Here is a 27,888-nt window from a genome sequence, read left to right on the forward strand (position 1 = left end):
ACCGAGTTGCTCTTCCTTTAGGATCATAAACGGGCAGCACTATAAGCAGCACAGTCCTGATGCCTCAGTGGGACGCTGAGGTGAGGAGAGCCACCACATGTGACCAGGCTGGGCAGAGGAAGGCCTGGGCCCAGGCCTGCGACTCGGGATGCCAAGCCCTGTGCTCCGCTGCCTGCTTCCTCTGCCTCCTCGCCTGCCTGTTTGCCTTCCAGAGCCTGAAATTTAAGATCTGTTCCCCATCAGGCATTTCAGAGAGCTCTCTGATGGTTTGTTGTTAGTGTTGTGGTAAAAGGCAGCCACCTTGAATGACTTCTGCTTGACGGGAGTGTCAACACTGTCACCACCTGCCCCCCCAGAGCAGCGGCACATGTTGAGGCTGTTCTGGCTCCGGGGGGCATCAAAGAGCCTGTTCACCAGAGCTGGAATTGAGCTCTGGCTCTGCCCTGACTGACCGTGTGGCCTTGAGAAAGTCCCTTCTTCACCATGGACCTGCACGTTTTAATGTATGAAATTAGAGGATTGGAACATAGGCATTATATATATTTTAAAAAACTGTTTTGAGTAATTTTGAATTAAACAGATTGTTTGTTGCAGGACTTAGCAGAGCCTTTAACATACTAATAAGCACTGTCAAACTTCCGAGGGGGAAGTAGAGTCTGGCGCATGCCACAGGTGCATCTGTGCACTTGAGCCTGGGTTGCTTTGGAAAAGGACACCTCACAGAACTTGCGCTCCTGAGGATACTCTCAGGGAACTGGTCTGCGAGATGAGAAAAGGGAGAGGAAAGGAAGCCCCCAGCCTTGCTCTTACCTGGCCTTGTTCAGCAGCAGCACAGAGTGGCAGGTGGTCCTGTGTCTAGGTGGAGTGCGCCGCTCCCCCACTGCAGTCTCCGTCCTCCGCTGCTCCCCTCTGGTGGCCCGCAGAGTCAGTCTTGTGCAGGAGCATGGCTGCAGAAGCAGCGGCTCTCCTTGCGGGCCCACTGGGAGCTTTTGGGAGCTCCAGCCTCTAAGAAGGCACTTCCTCTGCCCGATGCCCACAGTGGCCACGTTGTTGACCCTGGACAGCAGCAGAGTGATCACCTCCTTTGGGTCTGTTTCTCTCTCTCCTTGGAGTTTTCTCTCAAATGTTCCCCAGGGGCTCTTTTAGTTTTTACATTTTTTTCTTCTTGCTTGTATATCAGCCTTTTCTGCTCACCAGCAGCCTCACAAGGTGCCTCAGGAGCCAGACGCCTGCATGTGCCTCTCACAGCTCCCACCTGACACTTAGCCTCATCCTCACATCTGCTGTTTTCTGAGCACTTACTATGCCCCAGGCACTGTTTAAAGAGCTTCATCTGCACTGAACTCCTCGTCTCTAGTCAAAGCCTTATGAGATATGGGCACTGTTTTTATTTTACTGAACAATGAGGACACTGAAGCTTGGCCGCGTCATTCCTCAAAAGTCTCGCAGCCAATGTGTGTGGGGGCTGGAGTCTCACCCAAATCTGCCCCCCAAGGCTTTGTACTGGACCGTTGTACTGCATTGCTCTGTTAATATTTGGGTGAGTGGAGGGTCAATGGATGAGTGAATGAATGAGCATGTGAGGGAAAGCTCCTCTCCACCATCTCATCCCCAGCTTTAGGAAAGCTGCCTGACCACAGAGGGGAAGCAGCCATGCCCCTTCTGAGCCAACACTCTCTGAAGGCCGCGTCGTCTCTGTCTTGCCACCCCTTCCCACCAGGGTACCAGTGGGCACCACCTTACTGTCCCACCAGCAGCCCACAGCTGCTCCACCCATTAGTGGGCGCGCACACCCAGGGTGAGGCAGCCTCAGCTGGATTTCAGCCTCTGGGGGTTTATGCTGCCACTGCCTAGTGTTTCAGGAGGAGGGCAGCTGTTCTGGGATTGAAACATGAAGAAAGATGAGCTGAGATCAGATAAGCATCCTTTCCCAACCAGACTCACCTCCCAATTTGCAGGCCTTTGTTATATTAGCAGCAGGTACGGAATGTTGACATGGAGCTCTAGCCTTCATCTGAATTATAATCTCTGAAGCTGTAGTTAAGTCTGCCTAAAGATATTTCAATTTGCTGTCTCTCTTTCCGCCCCTCTCCGGTCTCCTTGGCTCAGAGTACAGTTGTATCCCTGTAGAGCACAGAAAAGCCAGGACGTATTTCTTAATGTTTTACATTACAGCTGTAAGTCCCTCTTATCCTTTTATAATCATATTTTAACTTTTAGTCAACGTACTTGTGGGTGTGCCTGTGTCTGTGTTGTATATAAGTTCACATTTATAGGAACGGTATTAGCTCCTTTTATCTTTTTTTCCCCCTAAAGCCATACTTGTAAGACTACATTCAGCAGTGGATTAATCCCCAAATAACTTAGTTCAGCTTTCGCAGCTGCTGCCAAACAGCCTGTCTCCTGGATGGGTGTAGACTGTATGGTGGTTATAATTAACAAGTCTTCAGGGGGCGGAGGTTGTAGTACAGGGAATGAGAACTGGGCTGGGAGATCACCACATACTAGTGCAGACAGGAACAGGCCAGGGAGGACTTTTGTTGGAGTAGGGCAGGTTAGGCAAATGAGAATTGGGTGTTTGTCCTTCAGCAGTTCGCCAGTGGTGAGGTGAGGAAGAAGATAAACTGGGTGGCCTCTTTGTGTGTGTGTGTGTGTGTGTGTGTGTGTGTGTGTGTGTGGAGGGTAGGGGGTGAAATGCCAGTGTGTGTTAGTGTATGTGAAAGTGTGTGTGTAGGGTGTGTGTGTATTGGATTGGAGAGAGGGCATATCTTCTAAGATGATAGGTTGGGGCATTAGATTTTTGTTTGAATTATCATTTATCACTTATTACCTCTGTGACCTCAGGCAAGTTACTTACAATTGACGTCTCTGTGCATCGGTTCCTCTCTATGCAAACAGGGATGTATTCATTATTCAATGAGTATTGTTGAATACTCTGTTCCAGGCCCTGTCCTAGATACCAAAGATGCAGCAATAAACAAAAGGACAAAAACCCCTGCCCTTCTGGGGCTTCCATTCTATGGGAGAAAAAAGAGCTTGCGAGGAAGGTTATTATAAGGATCAAAATAGTTTGTGCACATAAAATGGCTAGCACAGTATCTGGCATATAATAACATTTTGGTAAAAAGGACCAAATATTAATACTATTTTTCTTTAGATTGCATTTACAAAGTAACACCTCCCACAAGAAAAGCAGTCATGAATCTAAATTCCACTATTTTATAAACTTATTCTTCTTTGGGAAGTGACCCATGCGTACTTTGGGAAACGATGCTCTGTATATATTTTGCTAGCTCAGTCAAAACAGTCCATCTGTGTACCAGACATCTTGAAGGATAAAGATGCTTCTTGAATGGACTTGAGCAAAGGAAGATCAGCTCTCAGGTGACAGCTCAGACATGACAAACAGGAACAATGCAGAAAGGAATGCGTGAAGGGGTTGGATTAAGAATTGCAGGGCAATTGCTTTCTGCAAACTGATATGCAAGCAAGAAAGAAACACAGGCACAGCTTGTTATCCAGAAGCACAATAAGCAAAAATTCACTATTACAGGATTGCAGAATAGGCAAACCTCCATATAAAGATGGGCTGTTATTTAAAGGGGACTTGTGACTTTGTGTTAGCATGTGAGCCTCACTTTGCACTAGTCTGGAGTTCCTGGGCTGATTCGCAAGGGCTTCCACTCGTCTGAAGTGCATTGTTTCCCCCTCCCCAGCCACCGTGCGCAACATGGCTTTCAAGAGAAGATGCCCCGACAGCTCTCTGGTCCCTGTACCAACCTGGTACTGGTTTGCACTGACTAAACAGGGGTCCCCTTATCCGAAAATTCACTGTCTGAGGCTGGTGGTTCAAAGGTTGCAGGAAAGCCAGCATTGTCATAACATTAAAACATTCATGAATTAATTGACCACTTATCAAGTTAGCTTCACTTAGACATCTTCCCCATTTCATGTTGGGCCTCACACTAGGTTAAGAGTCAGCTCTTTGTGCATCTGTCTTCATAGGATTATCCAGCATCTAGAAATAACAGTGAAAATAGATCACACATCACTTGTAAGATGAAGTAGTAAATTTTTCAAGAGATGCAAGCTTTTATCAAGTTAATGAAAGTGATGTTGGAAAACAAGTTTGTATTACATGCAAATTCAGTAACAAATGAAGATAACTTGATATCAATGAAAAACGAAAAGTCAGTAAGTTTGATGACACAACAGGGACTTCAAAGTGAGTGACTAGATATTAAGTGCTGACATATCCTAGGGAGAGTGATAAAAGTATATTTTTTGCAAATGTCACCCTCTTAATACCTGTACTAATGGAAGTAAAGGCTGCCAAATCATGCACTTATGCAGCCAGGTTAGGAAAAAAAATGGGTCAAAAAAATCAACACATTTTATTCTTTGCTCTTTTTTTAAAAAGTATTTATTTATGTATTGTTTGGCTGCACCAAGCCTTCAATCCTTGTTGTAGCATGCAGACTCCTTTGTTGTGGCACACAGGAGCTTTAGGTGAGCCATGTGAACTCATAGTTGCGTCCTGTGGGATCGAGGTCCCTGACCAGGGATTGAACGTGGGCCCCCTGCACTGGGAGATTCTTAGCCACTGGACCATTAGGGAAGTCCCTATTTGTTCTTTATAGGAACTACTGAGTTGTTGAAATTGTAATATAAATTTTATTAAAAATAAGATATCAGTTCAGTTCAGTCGCTCAGTCGTGTCCGACTCTTTGTGACCCCATGAATCGCAGCACGCCAGGCCTCCCTGTCCATCACCAACTCCTGGAGTTCACTCAAACTCATATCCATCGAGTCGGTGATGCCATCCAGCCATCTCATCCTCTCTTGTCCCCTTCTCCTCCTGCCCCCAATCCCTCCCAGCATCAGAGTCTTTTCCAATGAGTCAACTCTGTGCATGAGGTGGCCAAAGTACTGGAGTTTCACCTTTAGCATCATTCCTTCCAATGAACATCCAGGACTGATCTCCTTCAGAATGGACCAGTTGGCTCTCCTTGCAGTCCAAGGGACTCTCAAGAGTCTTCTCCAACACCACAGTTCAAAAGCATCAATTCTTCGGCGCTCAGCTTTCTTCACAGTCCAGCTCTCGCATCCATACATGACTACTGGAAAAACCATAGCCTTGACTAGACGGACATTTGTTGGCAAAGTAATGTCTCTGCTTGTGAATATGCTATCTAGGTTGGTCATAACTTTTCTTCCAAGGAGTAAGCGTCTTTTAATTTCCTGACTGCAATCACCATCTGCAATGATTTTGGAGCCCAAAAAAATAAAGTCTGACACTGTTTCCACATCTATTTGCCATGAAATGATGGGACCAGATGCCATGATCTTAGTTTTCTAGATGTTGAGCTTTAAGCCAACTTTTTCACTCTCCTTCACTTTCATTGAGAGGCTTTTTAGTTCCTCTTCACTTTCTGCCATAAGGGTGGTGTCATCTGCATATCTGAGGTTATTGATATTTCTCCCAGCAATCTCGATTGCAGCTTGTGCTTCTTCCAGCCCAGCGTTTCTCATGATGTACTCTGCATAGAAGTTAAATAAGCAGGATGACAATATACAGCCTTGACGTACCCCTTTCCTATTTGGAACCAGTCTGTTGTTCCATGTCCAGTTCTAACTGTTGCTTGCTGACCTGCATACAGGTTTCTCAAGAGGCAGGGCAGGTGGTCTGGTATTCCCATCTCTTTCAGAATTTTCCACAATTTATTGTGATCCACACAGTCAAAGGCTTTGGCATAGTCAATAAAGCAGAGATAGATGTTTTTCTGGAACTCTCTTGCTTTTTCCATGATGTATATGTATTCATTTCCAAAAATTTTAGTCTTGTTTCTGTAGCCCCAACTCTCTTCTCCAGTATTTACTGTGAAAGTTTGGTCCCTGTCAAAGGGGTGTTCTCATTCAGGTCCCAGTTTTCTTCCAAGGAGAGCCCAGTGTGTTTGCACTGGGGAGGTTCTTGCTCTTGAGACTACTGTTTCTGCACTCTGAGCTAAGAGACAAAGTATCCATCAGTCTGTATCTCTTTGTTTACACTGATGATGCTTAATCTGTTCAAGGTAGTGAATCCTTTGAGTGAAGAACATGATAATTGGGGAGGCTCTTTCTGTAAAATACACATGCCCAAAGTAAATTTCAAGGGGTTTGTCTAGCTTCTTGATGTCTGTGTGTGGATTATAGGTACTTAATCATAGATCTAAGTCACTTTGACCTATTAATATACCCCTGGCTTCCCATCATATATTATTTATTTATATCACACATGCCAAAGCACTTTGTATATGTTTATCTTTGTTATTGCTCACAGTGACCCAATGGGATATGGGATATTGTCCTAATTTCAACATGTGGAAAAACCTTGAGAAAAGTTAGGTAATTCATTTAAGGTCATAGTAAGTGTCTGGTATTCTGTTTCTAACACTGAGGTTTTTCTAAGGCCGAAACCTTCACTTTTTCTATAGTGTTAGGTCAACTCTGTGTGTTCGCATACTACACTGACTTTTTTCCTTAATAAGTAATTTTTAATATTCTTCATTATTATGGAAGAAGTACATGTTTGTTGTAGAAGAGTTATACATTGCAACTCTTTACTTGTGAAGCACTTTCCATTCTTTTTCATTTTCAGTTGAAGAATGAAGTAGTGTTATTACTGTTCTCATTTCATAGAGAGTAAAATGGAGGTATTAGGGCTTGAATGAATAGCCACTGGGGTTTGAGTGGAAGTTATGGGCAACAGTTCTGTTCTTCACCATAAAATATCCCTCATGACCCTCTTCTGCTCTCAGGATACATTTAAGTCTACTTGAATCAAACTGAGAAACCTAACGGGGGTAGCAGGATGGGTGGGAAAGATGACCAGATGGTGAATATGCAGTTTACAGAGGAACTTAGGCAGCCAAAATCAAAATTTCTGCTCTTCTTTTAATATCTTGTTCATCACAAAGTGAGTGGTGGAAGGAAAGGAGGGTAGAGGATGGGGAGGGAAGGTGTTTGTATGGTTCGCTGCATGGTATAGTGACCTGTCCAGGCTATCTGAGTTCAAAGGAGGTAAGTCGTCAGGACTTTTGCAATAATTCAAACTATTTCTTAAAAAAGGGAAAGGAATAGATTGGCTCTTATGTCTTAAAAGTCAAGATGTCATACCTTCCAGTATGGCTGGATACAGGGGTAAAAAATTTTAGGACCCTGTCTCTCACCATTTCTCGGCTTTGCTTTTCCCCAAAGAGATCTCATTCATTAGCAGAATTCCATCAGAGATTTACCATAAGATAGAAAGGCAGCTGCTGACATCCCCAGATGGTGATATAACAGCATCAATACCTGAGAAACGTGGACCTCTTTGCTCTTCCAATTGTTCGAGCAAAAATCCCCATCCAGAATCTCATTGCACCAACTTTTATCACATTCCCATCCGTGAACCAATCACTTTGTAGCTAAGAAATAGGATATTTTGATTAGTTAGCCCTGTGTCATATTCCCTCCCCAGGGTCTGACAATGGGGGAACTGTGATTCCCCAAAGAGAAAACCAAAGCTCTGCTACAAAAAGAAACTATTCTTAATGATGTGGAGGCAGAAAGAGCATCTGCTGCTAGGGATTTGTTGAAGTCTGCCGGGGACTGTCTCAGAGATGAGGGCTGGGGATCATAGCCGAGCTGTACAGGACTGGATCTGGAGAGTGGAAAATCGAGACCTTTGTCTTCATTTTCTCATCTGTTCTTCTGTCCCCTTTCATCCAGCTTCCTCTGCCCTCATTATACTCTCGCCACAGGCTGCATGTCCCCAGAACCTTTCCATGGGCTGACTCAGTCTCTTGAAATCCCTCTTTCTCAATCTCTAGGGGAGGAAACTCATTTGTTAATCTCAGAACCAGGCCACAAGCTACAGGTCACTGGCCAGACTTAACAGATGTGTTTGCCTGAAGTGTGAATCCTTTCTTGGTACCGTCAACTGTAGCAAGTTAGGGCAAATCAAGCTGTCTGTGGGTTTCTCCTTGCAGGCCTATGGATCAGGTAGGATCTCTAGAAAGATAAGACAGGAAAAGCAGTAGTATGTGTGAAGAACAGATGGAAACTTGGGTAGAAGCAGTCTGCGAGGCTATTCCTGGAATGGGAGCTTTGCTGAAAGACCTGGAATGTCATTCCTTGACAAAGATGAATGAACAGAGAATGGGGTGTCAAGGAGGCAGGAAGGCCACCAAAGAGGCAGACCAAAAAATCAAAGCCAAGTCTCCAACACAGTCACGGACTTCTCCTGGGGAGGTAAAAGGCAGCCACAGGACCTGTGAATTGTGGCATTCTTTAATATCAGGCAGTATAGGATTTCCCAGGCCATGTGCCTAAAGTTATTTCCTCCTGGTTTGACGTGGCACTCCTTGGGGCTCCAGCCCTGCACGGGCCTATCTCCCCATCACAGCGACACCATGCCCCGTGTCTCTCAGCCTGGGTTCAAGCATGAAAACATCTGCTTCCTGCCCCTGATAAACTCATAAGCATCCCAAGGGGTTAAGTAAGTAATTTTTTTTTTTTTTTTTGAGAAACAAAGATTAAACACACACAGACTCCACAGGAACAAAAGTAGCATAAATCCATGCAAGTGGAGAGGCTTGAGTTTGGTTGGCTTAAAAGCAGGGGAGAGTTTTCTGGAATATGTGTCAAAATGAGCCTAGGTAGGACACAGAGCATCTTTCTTGGCTGATGCAGACTTCAGTTGACGGAGCTTTCAGGCCAAGTAGGATATTAGGTCTCTCGCAATCATCCATCCATTCGTTCATTCATCTAACAAGTATGAGTGTGTCCATTATGGACCAGATACTGTGTTCTAGGATCTTCTTCCTCTTTGGCCCCAGCTTGTGCTTCTCTCTCCCTTCTGTGGGCACCCCAACTCGCCTGATCTCCTGGGTATGAATTCACCCTCTGTCCCAGCCTATAAAATCCTGCCCCGAGGCTCTGCAGCTGGGCCCCCACGGTTCATTCCTTAAGATCGTTCTCTGTCCACTAGGTCTGGGACCATTCTGAGACAACTTCTGAAGATGCAGGCAGTATTCCTGTCCTAGCACCTGGCATCAGTCTCCCCAGGGGTGGGTGACATAGTTCCTTGATGTCTGAGCATCAAATTCTGGGCACAGTCCAAGCCCTCTTTTGACTCAGCTCTACATGTTTTTATTTTTCTGTGGAGATCTACCTCCAACTCTAGCCTCATTTGCAGACTCAGATAGCTCACTGACCCTGAATCCAATGAGCCATTTGCCTGGTTTTGAAGGCGTTTCTCCAGGGTGTTCTTAACCCTCAGGTGTGGTCAAGGGAGATGTAACAGGTAGTGCTTTTGCCAGGGACCATCCGTCTAGTCAAGACTATGGTTTTTCCAGTAGTCATGTATGGACGTGAGAGTTAGACTGTGAAGAGGGCTGAGCACTGAAGAATTGATGCATTTGAACTGTGGTGTTGGAGAAGACTCTTGAGAGTCCTTTGGACTGCAAGGAGATCCAACCAGTCCATTCTGAAGGAGATCAACCCTGGGATTTCTTTGGAAGGACTGATGCTAAAGCTGAAACTCTAGTACTTTGGCCACCTCATATGAAGAGTTGACTCATTGGAAAAGACTTTGATACTGGGAGGGATTGCGGGCAGGAGAAGAAGGGGACGACAGAGGATGAGATGGCTGGATGGCATCACCCTCTTGATGGGCTTGAATCTGAGTGAACTCCAGGAGTTGGTGATGGACAGGGAGGCCATCACCAGGCGTGCTGCGATTCATGGGGTCGCAAAGAGTTGGACACGACTGAGCAACTGAACTGAACTGAACTGATTCATCATATTGTCTTGGAAACCCATCCCTGTGTTACCTAGTCTTCAGTGAAATAAGTGGTGGACTATTTGGTAAAGGCTGCAGCTGCACTGTTAATACTATTCTACTATAGTTGGGTGAGTAAAAATGGAGAAAAAAAATTTTCAGTTTTCCTGATTTCCTTTTCATTTTTAAAACAAAGTTGGTAGTGATTAGCCAGCCCTATCCACCTTTAAGGAAGTCAATTTAAAACCTGGTAACCAGCCAAAAACATAAAGTATTTGAATGCTGTGTGTTTATTAATTAATATATTTACTTGGTGGATGGGCAAGGACTCTGGTTCCTGTTCTTATGGTGCCCTTTGGCCAAAAGACGGCAAACTCTAACAAGATTTGTTGGGGAATCTCTCTGAAGTAGTAAGTCATTCATGGTCAACGTTTTAATTGAAGGTAATAATAATTCCAATAATATTATTAAGAACCACTATTAGGGTGGGAAGGACTGAATTCACTGACATCATGTCAAAGTTATGCCCAGCGATGACTGCTGAGCCCCTGGGGGAATAACTTTCATAATCCATTGAAAAGTTATGAGCTCCTTGCGTTTGTACCAAGAAAGAAATCAGCATTAACCATTTGGGAAGTCAATAAAAATGGAGAAAAAACTACTTGTACTTTTAACAACTTAATTAATGACTGCAAATGGAGTCAATGCTCACAAAAACCCCTTGGAGAAGGTTGGGATGTGTGTTGACAATGGAAAATTATCCTGATTTTATAGGTGAAGGCAATTTCCAGACACTAGGAACAAACATGGTCAAGGAGAAAGAGAAAAGATGACTTTTTGTTGTTAAAGGAATAGGGCTCTAGGCCAAGAGGCTTGCTGTCTGGGTTGGGACAAGGGCAATCATTGTGTGCTAGGAACTGAATGGAATAGAAGAATCTGAGTTAAGAGACCAACGGAATTGGGTTCGGTTATTGCCCCTGCCATTTGTTAGCTTTCTGACCTTCAGCTAGAGGGTTAGCCTTTTAGAACCTTAGTTTTATCATCAATAACATGGGGAAAATACCAGTAACTAACTTGTGGAGTTGGAGGCACCGTTGAGCTGAAGTGAAGTGAAGATGCTCAGTCATGTCCGACTCTATGCGACCCCATGGACTCTAGCCTACCAGGCTCCTCTGTCCATGGGATTTTCCAGGCAAGAGTACTGGAGTGGGTTGCCATTTCCTTCTCCAGAGGATCTTCCTTACCCAGGGATCAAACCCGAATCTCCCTCATTGTAGGCAGATGCTTTACCATCTGAGCCATGAGCTAATATATGTCCAAATCTCAGCCTGGTGCATGGCCCATAAATAGAACTACTATCTATTATCCTCGTTATTATTCTTTCTTAACTAATTCTACAATTATGTCATAAATACCACAGTGTGCCAGGGACTATGTTCGATATACAGACCAATCTGTTTGAGTTTGTAGTATAGTGGGGAAGATGGAGAAAAACAAAACAAACAAACATGTCGGTCAAAAGAATGCTTACAGGTTGGACTGAATTTGAAAGCCTGACTCCAGTGACTGCCCCCATGGGTTAGAGCTGCCATGTGAGCCCAGGGGCAGAGAATAGGTTTTCATAACTTGGCTTTCAGATTGGTCAGACTGGGATCAGAGCAGCTTTGGTGCCAGTCCGTATTCTCAGACTGTGTCACTGGGCAAGTCCTCTGAACTCTAGTTCTCCCTCTGTATGAGGGGCCTGGGGGTGGGGTACCGGGGGTGGGCTCTTGGCAGGGCCTCTATCTCCGTGCATAGAGATTTAACCTCAACGAAGCCCCAGCCCATTCTTTTAGCAGCTCTGGCTCATGCCTTGCTGTCTTCAGCAACACTTCCATCTCCCTGAGTGTGAGAAGGAATAACATTTTCATATCTTTACCTGGACGTGGGCAAGAAGGTTCCCATCTCCATCTTTGAGGATTTGGGGCAAAAAAAGAGTTGTCAGTGGTGTGAGTAGAAAAAAAAAAAAAAGAATGTATTCCAGGAGGGCTTTGGCCTGCCAGAGCCCCACTGCAGAACTGGTCCCAAGGATCAGTTAAATATGAGCTGATTTGTAGGAGACAGGAGGACCCCAACCTAACTGTGAGACCATGACAGGCCCTGAAAATGGTGAGGGAGAGTCTGACTGGGTGCAGGTGGTGGTTAGGGTGTAGCTGGGAGGGACTGACCTCTCGTCACCTCCAAGTTTCCCTCTGAATACTTTGATCTGACACTGGGCTTCTAAGTCATGACTGAGCACTTATTTTGAGAGTCAGTCTGGTTTATCATTAGAACATGGATCTGCCAAATACAGCCTGCAGGCCAAATCCAGTCCCTTGCCTGTCTTTGCAAATAAAGTTTTATCAGAGCACAGTCACTCCCATTCCTTTATTGTCTGTTGCTGGTTTCTGCTACAAAGCAGAGTTGAAGTTGTAACAAGGACCATATGGCCTACAAAGTCTAACATATTTATTCTCTGGCCCCTTGTAGGAAAAGTTTGCCAACTAACCCCTGATTTAGAACATTACAGTTTTGGAGGGAATAGATTCATTCATTGATCCTTTTCATTCATCGTGGAACAAATAATCACCCATCGTCAAGATGCTCTGTACACTCTGCTAGGCCCAGAGAGTGTCCCAGGCACTGTGTTCAGTCTTTTTAATAACTGTGGGAGTCGATGATACAATCATGCCATTTTGCAGATGGTTCAGCGGAGGCTGAAATAGGTTGAGTTACTTTTCCAAAGTCATTCAGCCATAAAGTCACAGAACCAGGGCTGTTGTCTCCAAATCCTGTGCTGTCAACTTTACTGTCTGACAATGTGGCTCACGTTTGTCCTTAATCTCCCCCTGTTAGTGTGGATTACTGTGAGAAGGGAAAAAAGATTAAAAGGTTGAGAATACACTAAAAAAAAAAAAACTCTCTGGTGGAAACTCTTGCTATTTAAAAGAGTGGTGGGTGAGTGAAGTTGCTGCTTATTTGGCAAAGTCTCTGTTTTAGATGGTTCTTCACTGGGCATTGTCCTAAACTCACACACAGATTGCTTTAGACAATATCAAAAAATTATCTGAAAATGTTTTCCCTCATAATGATATGGTTTCACCACTAATGTTGATAAACATTAAAATGGCATAAAGCATTTCCTGTTCCAGCCTGAGAGAGATCTTGGAGGATTTGTCTAAATATTAGCATACCTTTAAAATGATCAGTGGATGATTATCTGGATAAGAGGTCAAAAAAAAAAGGATGTTTAGGAAAAAAGAAATCATGACGTGAGGCAGATTTTCCCTTTCAGAACTCTCCAAACTGCTGTGGGAAAGGGAAGAGCTACCATCCTGCTTTAACAGGTTAAAAATGAACCGCTGTTAGTGAACAAAAGTGAGATTTCATTATCCTATTGATGCTCATTCTTGACATGGCTTTTGCCAATGTCTCCATCCAAGAAATGCAAACCAGAGTTTCTGACTACAAACAGGAGAAGAGCTGAGTGGACCATGCCTCTTTCTAATGACAATTTATGAAGATGGATTAATCTTACGGTCCACATAGAGGTTCTACTGACAAGTTCTCATATGAGCTGATTAGGCTTCCCCTGTAGACATTTTTATCAGACTGATTCATTCCTCTGGAAGAAAGCTGGCTTTTACTTTTTTTTTTTTAGAAGAGATTCCAAATGGCTTGTCAAGATTACATCTTGCATGTGAATCTCAGCCAGGGTTATGTTACAGCCAAGATAATATTTAATAGGTAGAATCAGGCAGGATGGTAGAAATGAAGCAAGCTGGTCCCAATAAATAGTAGAAGCATGGATGTGTGGTGTTCATACAGCCCAAGTGACTTCAAGGCAGTCTGTGGATTGGCTATCCTGAAAGGATGCATGAATGCATAAAATGTAATATTCAAAGGAAATAAATTACTTCAACTTTTGCCTGTTACTCATGGCATGAGCAGATTCTTATAAATGGCCTTCATGTCTGGGGCATTCCATGACCTGAATTCCTAAGCATCCCTTCAGATCCCCTATAAAAACCACAGACTTGAGAAGAGAAGGGAACCAGACCCATTTGTACTAAGCTGGCCTAATGCAGAGGGCTCTGCAGTATTTGATAAGTGTGACAAACTCACCACATCTGAAGGGGCCCCTTTGAAGTGGCAGGTTCCCTGCTTTTGGAACACAGATGGAGCCACTAGCAGGCCATGTAGGAGGTAGGCAGAGCAAGGGGCCTTTCCATCGGAGATCCCTGATTCCCTGGCATGGTGTATTTTGTGACAAGGCCCATAGCCAGAAAGGAAAGGGGCCTGGAAAGGTGCATGTCTGAATCATCTTTGTATTAAGAATCAAGAACAAAATCCTTCAAGATTTAAATTTGGTTTTGCATGAAGGGTCAAAGAAGAAATGTTGTTAGTCCTTCCCAGACTCTGTAGAATGTAAACTCCATAAGGGCAGCCATACTGACATACATCACTCTCTCCTCTCTCTCATTTTTTAAGTTGTTTATACCTACTTTCATGGCTGGGAAAATCAGTTCTGGCCAAAGTAAAACTTGACCTAGTGAGATAGCTGGAATAAAAATCGCTAATGATTTGCTCTGATAAACATAAGTTGAAAAAGGCAATACCTGTTTTTAATCCTTAATCATAAACATTCACAGTGGAAACCTCATTATCCTTTCTTCTCCAAATCACTTGAGGGAGGCTGGATTGGTGATTAGTTGACCTGGATCATTCAGTTGCCAGGAAACAGGAAATGGGGGCGCAGAACCACAGCTAATAATTGTCTGTTGGCGATGGCGCCATGGGCAGTGTCCCCTAAGGTTGCCAGGAGTCACTGCGGTGTCGAGTCAAAGGGAGTCAGGGATGGTATTCTTGCAGAGACTGTGTAGCAGTCAAAAGTGGGGGCGGTCGGTCAGCTCAAGAGAGTTCTCTCCAGCCTGGAGGTAAAAGACTTACAGTATCTTCTGATCACTCTTTGTACTTTTATTTAAATCTTTAAAATTTCAGAGGTACATTTTACACATGAAAACAGAATACTCACAAGGCGTGAATGGGTTTATACTAACAGGTCAATACCTCTCCAAGTCTTCAGTTCCTTTCCCCAGAAGAAATTACTGTGCCAGCAGTTAATGTATCTTCCTTCCAGAGATAATCCGCCAGTCAGCCCATCATCTATAGTACAGCTGTCCTTTTGAGATTCTCTATGGCCTTTGCTTCTGACCCTGTCTTAGCCGTGCCTCACCTTCTTCTACCAAATATATCATTTATGGACTCTGTCCCTGCTGAATTTGGTCCCAACAACATGCTTCTCCTCCCTTTCCTGCCTTGGGAAATTCCACCTTTGTATTCTTGCTTACTATGTTCACCTCTCTAGGCTTCAGCTTTAGGATTCAACTTTAGAGCTTCCCCATTTCACTGAACCTCTGGAAATCTTAATTTTAATCCCTGTACCCTGAAGACCACTAGCCCTCTTCGTGTGTGGTTAATAAATCTTGGTTCTTCCAGAGATTTCACCACCCAACTAATGTATCAGGACCTACCAGTATGTTGTAGAACACAAAAGGCAAATGGACAGATGGATGTGATATCTGTGACTAACCAGGATGAAAGTGTGAAGAAAACTCCTTGAAAATGTTTTATAAAAATCAGAATGGCATTGAAACATGTATAATATCATATATGAAACAAATCACCAGTCCAGGTTTGATGCATGATACTGAATGCTTGGGGCTGGTGCACTGAGACGACCCAGAAGGATGGTACAGGGAGGGAGGAGGGAGGGGGGTTCAGGATGGGGAACACATGTATACCTGTGGCGGATTCATGTTGATGTATGGCAAAACCAATACAATATTGTAACATAATTAACCTCCAATTAAAATAAATAAATTTATATTTTTTTTAAAATCAAAACTTATTCAATATACTTGTTCAATATACAAATTCTACAGGAAATAGACTATGAATTATTCCTTGAAGTATCCTCAGAATCTCACATAGTACCTTGGGTTTATTAGGTCTTCAGTTATGTTTGTTAAATAAATAAGTTATATAGATAACCTAGAAGTAAAAGATTAAATGGTCAAATATATATTTTACAAATCAAAATCCATATTCCATATTTAAAAGAAAATATAGTTAAGAAGTATCCAAAATTACTAACTTTGTAATTTTAGGTATTTTTTAGGCCTCTGCTTCTTATCTTTAAAATGAATTAATGGTAGCACGAAAGATTAGATAGAAAAGGTGGTATCTAAATGTTAGAGATTGTATTTACTCACATTTGCAATAAGAGCTTGATAATCTAATTGTACAATCTGAGGATATTAATCAGCTGGAAGCCTATGCATCTTAATAAAAATAATGTGTTTCCGTGACAAATTGATAAGAGCTCATCTCCTGACTTGTTGCCCCTGACTTGCTGGGCACAAGAGGCAAATCACTCATTTCCTTTTAAATGAGAATAATGCATATCTTCCTCCCAGTTAGGTTGCATATGTTAATCCAAATACTTACAATCTACTGTGTGTGAGTTCATCTATTTCCTTTTTTTCACTGCTACAGCCCCAGGTTTTGATGCGTGCCAGGTACATAGTCGGTACTCAATAAATGTTTCTTGAATGCATGAGAAGCCATTGAGTGTTCATGTATGTACCTTCTCTGTCAACATATGTTGAATTAAACACCTGTTATATGCTAAGCACTGAAGTAAGAAGCAGTCCCTAAGGAACTCACAGCCCAGTAGAGGGAGACATGTCTGCTTGCCAGTGGTTTCTGCATCTTCAGAAACTTCGTGGACGACAGATGTCGTCATTTTACAGAATGCCCAAATGTGCCAGTCTGGCCGCTGGGTGGATAGATGATAGTACAGTATAGTTGAGAATTTTTCAAATACACACGTATGTGGGGTGGTTGATAAAATACAAAATAATTTTAAAGGGTTAATATATCCCTGATGCGTTTTTGTCATTGTGTAACTTTTACTCACAGATAGTAAAATAATCATCATGATAGGGTCTTGGAGCTTCCGCCATATGAAGAGTGGGCAGAATGAAGTAGTGGAAAGAGTGACCTGGGTGTGCACCCACTCCTAGCAAGACTAACTGGTTAACCATGGGCGTAGGGCTGGCAGAGAAACAGATAAAGAAATGCAGGAAACTCTGCCACTTCCGTTTTAAAATGTGGACAGTAACAGCTAACTCATGTGGTTATTACCAGATTATCTGAGATAAAATATATAAAATTTCTGGCCAGTGCTAAATATTTAGAAATATTATTTTTATTGTTGTTATAAATATGATTATGATGATAGAGAATTAGAGATATAGGGCAGAGTTCAGAGAATGACACCTGAAACAGTGGCTGAATCTTCCAAGGCAGGAAACACCACCAGAGATGTCTGGTTAGCTTGTGCTTTTCCTGGCACCAAACTGAGGTTCAGACCCAGCAGTGCCAGGGGTGGAGAAACCATTCTGTCAGTCTGATGGTGCTGTCGGGGCTGTGGGTGGTGAGCATCCAGTCACCAGTGGTGCTGTTTGCATCAGTGAACCATGTCACTCCTCTAACAAATAGGTTCAGAGCTATAGCTGACATGGCCGGTTCAATGATCACGTTAAAAAAAAATACTAAGTATTAGTCTTATGAAAATTAGTCTCCCCAAGTTTTGAACTACATGGAAATAATGATGAAAAGACCACGTATATTTTCAGAAGACAGGAAGTGACCCTATTTTCACTGTTGGCAAGCAGCATAGCACAGTGAGCAAGTGCACAGACTCTGGGGCAAAGCTGCCTGCATAGGAATCCTGCCTGGGTCATTTTCCAGCTACTGTATGTGCCTTTGGAAAGTCACTTAACCTCTTTGCTCTTTTTACCGTTGTTTATAAAATGGAAGATTATAGTACCTGAGGCGTTGGGTTGCTATGAGGATTGAGTATGTTGCTACTTCTAGAATGCTAAGATAATACCTGGTGAATAGGAAGTGCAAATAGGTAAGTAGATGGATGGATGGATGGATAAAATAGAGAAACTTTTAGTTAAGTCTGAAGGAATTCCCATAGGAATTGCTCATATTTTTTGAGCATTTTCTTTTGCCAAGTTCTAATTCTCTCAGCACCCTAATAAGGGAGGTTCTATTATTTTGCCCTCTTACTGGGTAAGAATCCAGACAAAGTAGTGACTTACCAAAGACATACAGTGCGTAGGTGACAGAGCACGATTCCAGTGTAAGTCTTTCTGATTCCAGAGTCCTGAAATCTTAGCTCCTGAACCAATACAAGATCCCCTCAGAAAGATCTATGAAGAAGTAATTCTTCCACAGACTCCAGTGCCTCGTGTTCTTAAAGCCCAGCAATGCAGATTATGCCAGGCTTACTTCTGTTTGTCCATCCCCTTATGCCTTCCTTCATTCAGTAGCTTCAAGTGCCTTCTCTATACCAGGTGCTCTTCGAGTTGTGTTGAAACCCAGGGGTATTTCTGCTAGTCTTCCTGTTAGTACTTGTTAGTCTTCCCTGAGTCACATTCTCTGGGTGCTGCATGCATGTCTAGCAAACTTTTATTGAGTGCTTCTGTTGACCAGGCACAGTACTAGTCATCAGTTATGTACCTTAAAGCCCACAAGAGCCCACACAAGAATAGAGTTGCTCATATTTGCACTTTTCAATATCTGGCAAATAGTAGGCAATAAGGAGTCTCTTCACTGAATGCATAGATGGACAACTGGACAAATAGTGGATACTCAGGAAAAAATAGTGATGAATGATAACTAACATGGGGACCTCTTACAAGTCATTTAATCTCTTAGAAACTTGGCTAGCTAACCAACTTCCTTTTTCTGCTGTTCTAAATTTTACAATATAAAATAGTTTAGATGAATTACATCTTCTGAGTAGTCTACTACTTCTGAGTAGTAGTAGTAGATTAGGAATGAAATAGCCTCAGCCTGCTAAAGGTCCTGTTGGTTAAGGCTGAAAGGCAAAATGGTTGTCTGAGGAGGCCTTACAAATAGCTAAGAAAAGAAGAGAAATGAAAAATAAAGAAGAAAAGGAAAGATATACCCATTTGAATGCAGAGTTCCAAAGAATAGCAAGGAGAGATAAGAAAGCCTTCCTCAGGGACCAATGAAAGAACTAGAGGAAAACAATAGAATGGGAAAGACTAGAGATCTCTTCAAAAAAATTAGAGATACCAAGGGAGCATTTCATGCAAAGATGAGCACAATAAAGGACAGAAGTGGTATGAACCTAACAGAAGCAGAAGAAATTAAGAAGAGGTGGCAAGAATACACAGAAGAACTATCCAAAAAAGATCTTCATGACCCAGATAACTACGAAGGTATGGTCACTTACCTAGAGTCAGACATCCTGAAATGCCAAGTCAAGTGGGCCTTAGGAAGCATGACCACGAACAAAGCTAGTGGAGGTGATGGAATTCCAGTTGAGCTATTTCAAATCCTAAAAGATGATGCTGTGAAAGTGCTGCACTCAATACACCAGCAAATTTGGAAAACTCAGCAGTGGCCACAGGACTGGAAAAGGTCAGTTTTTGTTTCAATCCCAAAGAAAGGCCATGCCATGGAATGCTCAAACTACCACACAATTGTACTCATCTCACACGCTAGCAGAGTAATGCTGAAAATTCTCCAAGCCAGGCTTCAACAGTACATGAACCGTGAACTTCCAGATGATCAAGCTGCATTTAGAAAAGGCAGAGGAACCAGAGATCAAATTGCTAACATCCGTTGGATCACTGAAAAAGCAAGAGAGTTCCAGAAAAACATTTATTTCTGCTTTATTAACTGTGCCAAAGCCTTTGACTACGTGGTTCACAACAAATTGTGGGAATTTCTTCAAGAGATGAGAATATCAGACCACCTGACCTGCCTCCTGAGAAGTCTGTATGCAGGTCAGGAAGCAACAGTTAGAACTGGACATAGAACAACAGACTGGTTCCATTTGGGAAAGGAGTATGTCAAGGCTGTGTATTGTCACTCTGCTTATTTAACTTCTATGCAGAGTACATCATGCAAAATGCTGGGCTGGATGAAGCACAAGCTGGAATCAAGATTGCCGGGAGAAATATCAATAACCTCAGATACGCAGATGATGCCACCCTTATGGCAGAAAGCACAGAAGAACTAAAGAGCCTCTTGAGGAAAGTGAAAAAGTTGGCTTAAAGCTCAACATTCAGAAAACTAAGATCAGGCATCCAGTCCCATCATTTCATGGCAAGTAGATGGGGAAACAGTAGAAACAGTGGGAGACTTTATATTTTGGGCCTCCAAAATCACTACAGATGATGACTGCAGCCATGAAATTAAGAGACACTTGCTCCTTGGAAGAAAAACTGTGACCAACCTAGACAGCATATTAAAAAAGCAGAGACATTACTTTGCCAACAAAAGTCCGTCTAGTCAAAGCTTTGGTTTTTTTCAGTAGTCATGTATGGATGTGAGAGTTGGACTATAAAGAAAACTGAGCAATGAAGAATTGATGCTTTTGAACTGTGGTTTTGGAGAAGACTCTTGAGAGTCCCTTGGACTGCAAAGAGATCCAACCAGTCCATCCTAAAGGAAATCAGTCCTGAATATTCACTTAAAGGACTGATGCTGAAGCTGAAACTCCAATACTTTGGCCACCTGATGCAAAGAACTGACTCACTGGATGCTGATGCTGATTCTGGGAAAGACTGAAGGCAGGAGAAGGGGACGACAGAGGATGAGATGGTTGGGCGGCATCTCCTACTCGGTGGACATGAGTTTGAGCAGGCTCCAGGAATTGGTGATGGACAGGGAAGGCTGGTGTGCTGCAGTCCATGTGGTTGCAAAGAGCTGGGCACGACTGAGGAGATAGTCAACCCATGGTCAAGCCAGTTGTCTTTGGGCCACCCCTTGGGCTTCCACTGAAACCAAACAAGAGAATGGAGAGATGGGAATCTGAGTCCGTAATCCTTGCCTCTTTACCTCCATCTCACCCTGTCTCCCAGAGCTTGACAGCCTTCCAGCAGTGGATTAAGAGTGAGCAGGACCAGATTCCAGAAAAAGAAACAGCTTGAATCTCAGTCATTCATGCTCTGGGCATCCATGCTTCTCTTCTCCAACCAATTAGTTTCTCTGGTCCAACCTGACCCAGATGGAAAGTGATTGTTTATGGATCTACCTGAAGTTCTCACCACTTGCCAGCTCTGCAAGCTGGTATGTATATAGGCACACAGGACACATTTGCTCTCTGGCTAAAATGGTGAGCCTTTCTCTGCTGGCGTGCTTAGAAAGAGCCAGCTGTTTGGCAACCCATCTAGCTCATCTCCCCAGTGGGAGTTCACCTAGAGAGTAACTCAGCACAGTATCAGGGGTGAGCAAGAGTTAGTGCAGGCTCCAGGGTCAAGTATCCTCAGTTGCAATCCCAACTGCTGCATTTACTAGCTCTGAGATCTTGAGCAAAGGACTTAAAGCCTCAAAGCCTCAGCTTCCACATGTTTGACAGGGGATGATAAGAGCTCTGACCATTCAATGTTGTGAAAGTTGAATGAGATAATCTTTAAGAAACCACACACAGTAGATACACAGTAAATGGAAACTTTTTTTTTATTGTTCTTCTTTGTGGGATTCCTTCAGGAGCCAATAGTGTGGATTCTGTAGTGATAAAAACTCCCACGTTTGTCCAGTGCCTGTCAGGTAATGGTTGGTGGCCAGCCAAAAGCAGTCAATTTGGTCACAGTATTCTGAAAGGAGCATTCCAGCCACTCTTCCTACCTCCTGAATTTTCTCAAGCTTTCTTGTCACTGTTGAGAGTTTCTGACTCAAAATTAGGAAGAAATCAAGTGAGAATTTAGTTGAGCATGCATTGTAAAGATGGTCCATTTAGTTGGCCAAGCTAGAGTTTGGAGAGGGTGTTTGAAAGACTAGCTTGTAACTTTCAGTGCCAACCCAGAGGTGTGAGGCAATAATTTTCCTTTGCTCCTGGAAGGTCCACAGCCTCCTCCTAGGGCAATCGCTTGAGTTTCACTGAGTTGGCTGTTAGGTTTGGAAACCACCTTGTGCATCTGAGCATTTGGGGGAAAGCTATTGACTAACCCTTGCTCTCTTTCAGTCTGTCTCCGTTTCCCCAATATTTAGGAACCTTGGCCAAAACAAAGAACCCATTGTGTCCCTGGTACAAGCACCAGAACTAAATTAAACATTCATTGAGCCTTAATTAATTGTATTAAGGTTGGGCAATTCCCATTGCGTGGGGGAAAAAAAAAAGCCAAATACTTCATTTACTCGCGATGTGGTGTATGTCCCTTAGTATTGAGCTAAACCACCATGAGACAATCACTTAACAGAAACTGGGGCCTTGGCCCAGGAACTAATTAGCCCCTCTTTCTCTATATATAGCTATCTTCACCACCAAGACCATCTGGAAGTTGTTACCTTCCAAATTCTTTCCATCTATTTTTTTTTTCCAAACCGATCATTACCGCCATGATTCTTTCTTTCTTTCTTATTTTAATATTACGTGACTTCCCACTCTTAGATTCTCTGGTGTTATCTAGATCACAGCCCAGCTGCCCTGGATCTTTACTCTGTTTGATTTTCAAGTGGCACACATATTTTTATGTACATTTCCAGTGGCAGAGGGAAAAAAATTCTTTGTGTAAAACCCAGAGGTGGAAGCAAGGATGATTGCCAAGGGGTTTGGGCCTACCCAAGTTGACTGTGTGTCCACAAGGGAGGCCCCTGAGCCCTCTGAAGCTCCTACAGTAGTGTCTTTGATGGTCAGAGATACATGGGGAGTTCTTGGAAGAACTTGGGTTCCTGCCCAGCTCATTGAGCAGAAAGCACCAATGTAATCTGCCTTTTCTTTGAGGAGAACTCCCTCAGATCAGGGTCTGCTATGCTTTGAGAGTCAGCTTCCCGGGTGGCGCTAGTGATAAAGAACCTGCCTGCCAATATAGGATACACAGGCGATGCAGGTTCGATCCCTTTGTTGGGAAGATCCCCTGGAGAAGGGCATGGCCACCCACTCCAGTATACTTGCCTGGAAAATCCCATGGGCAGTGGAGCCTGGCAGACTACAGTCCATAGGGTTGCAAAGAGTCAGACACGACTGAAGCGACAGCATGCAAGGAAGTATAAGGACTTCCGTGGTGGCTCAGATGGTCAAGAACCTGCCTGCGATACAGGAGACCTAGGTTCAAACCCTGGGTCGGGAAGATATCCTGGAGAAGGGAATGGCTCCCCGCTCCAGTATTCTTGCCTGGACATTCCATGGACAGAGGAGCCTGGTGGGCTATAGTTCATGGGATTGCAGAGTTGAACATGACTGAGTGACTAACATACATACACATGCAGGAGTATAATACCTGTCTTAGCTGACGCTAGACTTTAGGAGTGAAGCCTCAAATACTTCATGAACCTATAATCCTAAGCCCTTACTCTCACTCAAAAATTCCTGTCCAAAGGCCCCTGTGTTCTTCACCCACCCCCTCTCCTACCACTCTATTTCAGTTCACTGTAGTCCTGGAGCCCTGGCTGTCTTCTGCCTCCACCATGCCCAGCTTCTTCGTGCCTCAGAACTTGTGAGCCTCCTGTCTCCTGAGCCTGGAACCCATCCCCATCCATCTCTGCAAGACTTCTCGCCGTGTAGTTCTCAGTTTAGCCTGTTGCCGCCTAGGTGCTGGTGCTGGTTTAGTCGCTCAGTCCAGGGCAAGTGCAAGTCCGAGCGGAAGTCACTTCAGTTGTGTCCAACTCTTGCAACCCCGTGGACTGCAGCCCCCCAGGCTCCTCTGTCCATGGGATTTCCCAGGCAAGAATACTGGAGTGTGTTGCCGTTTCCTTCTCCAGGGAGTCTCCCTGACCCCGGAATCAGTTGCAGGCGGGCTCTTCACTGGCTTCCCTCTCCCCCCGCCCCCCCTACCCCCCGCCAGCCATGCCACCCAAAGCACATCCCCTGTCCTCCAGGCCCTCATCACAGTCGCCTGTTTGGTTGATAGCACTTGATAGCACCTGTCATCATGTTATGTGGTTTATTTGAGAACATATCTGCCTGTGTTCAGTATAATACGATCCATGAGAAGCACCTTTATCTATATGGTTTACCATTGTGAGCTTGGCACTGTAATTCCTTGTTGAGTGAGATAAGTGATCAGGGAACAGCTAATAATCAAGTCTGTACCTTCGTGGGTATAATTACATAATATGAGTGTTTAGATTCTCTGGCCATTTAGAGTACCATGTAAAAGTAGCGAAAGATAAGGATTATTATAAGACAACTTGAATTACTCTAGTAGGCTAACTTTACCTGAAGTTCTTTCCAAATCACCGTACGTTTGGATATGTTAGGTTTTTCCTCTTTATTTCTAGTGTTTTAAAGTCCCTTTGAGGGTGAGCCTTGGCTCTTCCCCTCAATTCCAGTCATCAGAGCAGAAAAACCTAAGCCTCCAAAGTCCATTGCTCAGTGGCTTCTGATTATCTCTGGGAGTTGTGGCCTCCCTATCACCCTACCCTGGCTTCCCTTCTGATATCAAGCTTCACGATATATATTGCGTGATGGCTCAGTGTGCAGCAAGGCCTGCAGGACGTTGGAGTGGAAGCGTTATGGATTCTTATTTTATGGAGAGTGACCCCCATCTTCGAACATAAAGGCTGATTCCCTCTGGTCTGGTGGAGATTTCTTTTCATCCCTTTATGGTGATCCATCTGCCTCTTTTTCCTGTTGCTTCCATCCATCCTTACTTAGCCCCAAATGGCAGAAATCCCTGAATAGCTAAGCTCCTGGTTCTCAACTCTGTTTATATTAAAAATTCCCCATATAAAACAGGCCCATGGGGTCCAGATTTCAGCAAGGCTAGCAGGACCCTCTCTACAAAGTATTGTGTGTCAGAATCCTCAGTCCCAAGGAGGAATCCAGTTACACGGGCGTTCACGTCCACAACCTGCACTTCAGGCATTTTGATTTTCCTTTCAGTGTCACATTGGATTCAACTAATTCATTTTTTGGAGGAGAGAAAATATTCTTAACAGCCAGGTTTCTGGCTTAGCTTTCATCTGAGAGGCCTTTAGCTTTTCATCTTCTCTCTCCAGTCACCTTTTTCACAGACTTTTCCTACTGAGCCTTTGAGACTTAAATCCAAGCAAGAAGGAATTCAGGCCTTAGTAGCATGCTGTATGGCTGTTTCCTGGCTGATGACTAGTCTTTGTACAAACAGTCAGAGTAAACCTAAAGAAGTAAAATGAAGGAAAATTTTTTGTAAGTCAAAGGCATAAATAAGTAAGATAGAAAGCATCAACAATAACAAGGAATGACCTAGGAAAAGCTAAATCTTAAAAAATATTTCATATTTGCCTGTGCTTGCTGTTCAATATGGTCACCACTAGTCACATGTAACTATTTAAATTAATTCATTAAATAAAACCTTTAATTCAGTTCCTCAGTCATATTTCAAGTGCTCAGTAGCCACCTTGAGCTAGTGGCTCCTGCTGCAGTGTTGGACAGTCCAGGTCTGTCTACGTCCTACAAGCAAATAAAGGAAGGCTTCTCTGGTAGCTGAAAGTTTTGCTGGACATCTCTTCCATATCTAACCTTTATCCAGGCCAGACTAGAGAGAGAAAGTAGAGAAACTACAAAATGCTTCATTAGGAAGAAAGATAGGGACGTAAGCACAGATACAGGAGGGAGGGACTTGTTTTTATTATACAAGCTGTTATGACTAACTTTGTGCCAAAATATTTTTTAAAAATGAGATACGATGAACAATTTCCTGAAAAAAACATTTTGCACACTAACTCAAAATAAAACAGAAAGTAAGCCTAACTATATCAGTAACCATTGAAAGAACTGCATCAGTAGCTATAATATGACCGCACTCCCTTCCTCCCCATCAAAAACTGGTGCCAAGTCAAGATGATTTTACAGTCAAGTTCTACTGAAATGCCAAAGAACAGCTAATCTCCTGAATTAAAAGTGGCAGTGGCCAAAAAGTCCTAGACTGGGGATTTTAGTTCTTCTTCTGTCCCTTCCCCAACTTGCGGCCTGAGGCAAAACGGTGGCTGTACCATGAAGCAGTTAAACTAAAAAGTTCTCAAGGCCCTAGACAGCTCCACAGCCCCATGGTTCCATGACTCTAAGTCTCTTTGTCTTCCCACTAATCTTGTCTACACATTGATAGCTTCCAAGTATTACAGTGTCAATACTGGCTCACCCACATGGCTAATCTGACTTGTTATGGTAAGGATGATTGTTCAGATGGACCCAGAGAAGAGGGAGGTTTCTAGAGAAACAGTTGACCCAACAGTATGATGACACTAAAGCCAAATTTCAGGGTGTTTCTTTCTGGTTCAGGAAGGATTTCTCCACCAAATGGTATTTACTCATAGCCCTGAATAACAATACTGTGCAGTCGGATAGAAATGGTACTTTTCTTGATTTTACATTAGTAGAAGTAGCTACTATTTATAAAATGATTCTCAGATGTCAGACATAATATAATTTATATTAGATTATTCTTCATATATACTAGTCCATTTGACTTCTATGATGTCCTGTGTGATAGGTAGATATCGGCTCTATTTTAAAGACTAGGAACTGGTACTCAGAGATACTGTTGCTTGGCCAAGATTATATGGTTCTTACATACTTAAGAGTACTCTGTGCCTGAGAGACCCTCCAACCTGTGTCCTTAGGCACCGATAACAAGTTCAAAGTACTTGCGGAGCTTCTGTGGTAACTAAAGGCATTTCTCTATAGGTTTTTCATCTCAGCTAGCAGGAGTAATTTGTCTGTGCCATGCATCTGTAAGAGCTTACTTTCCCTAAGCCACCTTTTCTGAAGGGCCTTGGGAAGGCATTTATTTCCTTCTGTAGTGAAAGCAATCACTGGCTTGGGTTATATTTAGTAAGGAAGCAGGGCTGGTAGTAAAGTCATTAATGGCATCATATTAACCAATTAGTGTAAAGGCTGAGAAAAAAGGAAAAATGATCCTTGCTTCCGCATGGGCAAGGACGGTCTGCGGACTGGAGAATCCAATCCTCAACAACTATGTATTAGGATATTAGGAGACACAGGGAAGTCACTCCCTCATTTTTCTCCTACTAGTTTCTTGAAGAGTTGCAAGTCCTAACTTTGGTGACCACTAGAGCTGATTATTGGCACCGATCAGCAGCAGGTCACTTTCCTGATTTCCTTCGATTCTGTGGCTTTCCTCAAAGCTTTATTTCCAATACCTTGCAGCTTAACAATGAGGCAAAGGTTCACACGCTCAGAAGGGTCAAAAAGGAGTGCTGATGAAGAGTTTCCCAGTGTTCCCACTTCCTTAGCTTTTCATTCCAGACTTACTAGGTCAGCAGGACCTGCCCCTGTAATTTGCATTGTACAAGATGGACTTTGGGAAACAGGTAGATGAGAAGCACTTTCAGGAACTAAGACAAAAGTGCGTTCAGTTTAGAGTCTTTGGAACACACCTACCTGAGATAATAAGGCACTTCTTTCAGAGTTCTCTGAACCTACCACGAACCTCCAGTAGACATGCAGACATGCCTTTTAGTCCCCTTAAGTTAACAGAGGGGCTTAAAGGGATAATGTGCCCTGGATTTAGCTTCAGTTTAAGTCTTTGTGTTACTGACAGGGCTTAAAATGGGCAGGTAATCACTGGTACAGTGTGTCATCTTTTTTCCTCCCTCTTCTTATGAAATAAAGTGCAAAGTACTTACCTCTTTTTATCTTTCGCTATTTCTTTTAAATGAAGCAAAGTTATCACCATTTTCCTCTGGTCTGATATTTTTGGAAAGACTTGGTTTCAATGGTGAGATAGAAGTGAATTAGGTATGTAATAAAGAAGCTACAATAGGTGAGTCTCCATTCATATTGACACCTCTATATGTCTATGAGATGTTAAAAATGGCTGGCATTAAATGTTAATGAGGTCTCCTGAGGAGGGAACCTGGGAGCAGCCAGGACTGTGTCTCTCTCAGTGACTTGGGGTTTTCTTGCCCCTCACTTTTTTTCTTCCTTCTCATACCAACACCAAACAAATGATTACTCTTTTTTGACCTCTTTGGGGTGAGCCAGGTGGTCCTTTTTGTCAGTTTAAGGTAGGCAC

General features: G+C 43.3%; 1 protein-coding gene across 1 annotated transcript in view; it reads left to right on the forward strand.

Annotated features, from left to right (window-relative positions):
• ERC2 (ELKS/RAB6-interacting/CAST family member 2) overlaps positions 1–27,888 on the forward strand; it is a 1,004,571-nt gene that overhangs the window by 851,482 nt on the left and 125,201 nt on the right. The window lies entirely within an intron of this gene.

Source organism: Ovis canadensis, chromosome 19 (assembly GCF_042477335.2).
Source record: "Ovis canadensis isolate MfBH-ARS-UI-01 breed Bighorn chromosome 19, ARS-UI_OviCan_v2, whole genome shotgun sequence".
Classification (NCBI taxonomy): domain Eukaryota; kingdom Metazoa; phylum Chordata; class Mammalia; order Artiodactyla; family Bovidae; genus Ovis; species Ovis canadensis.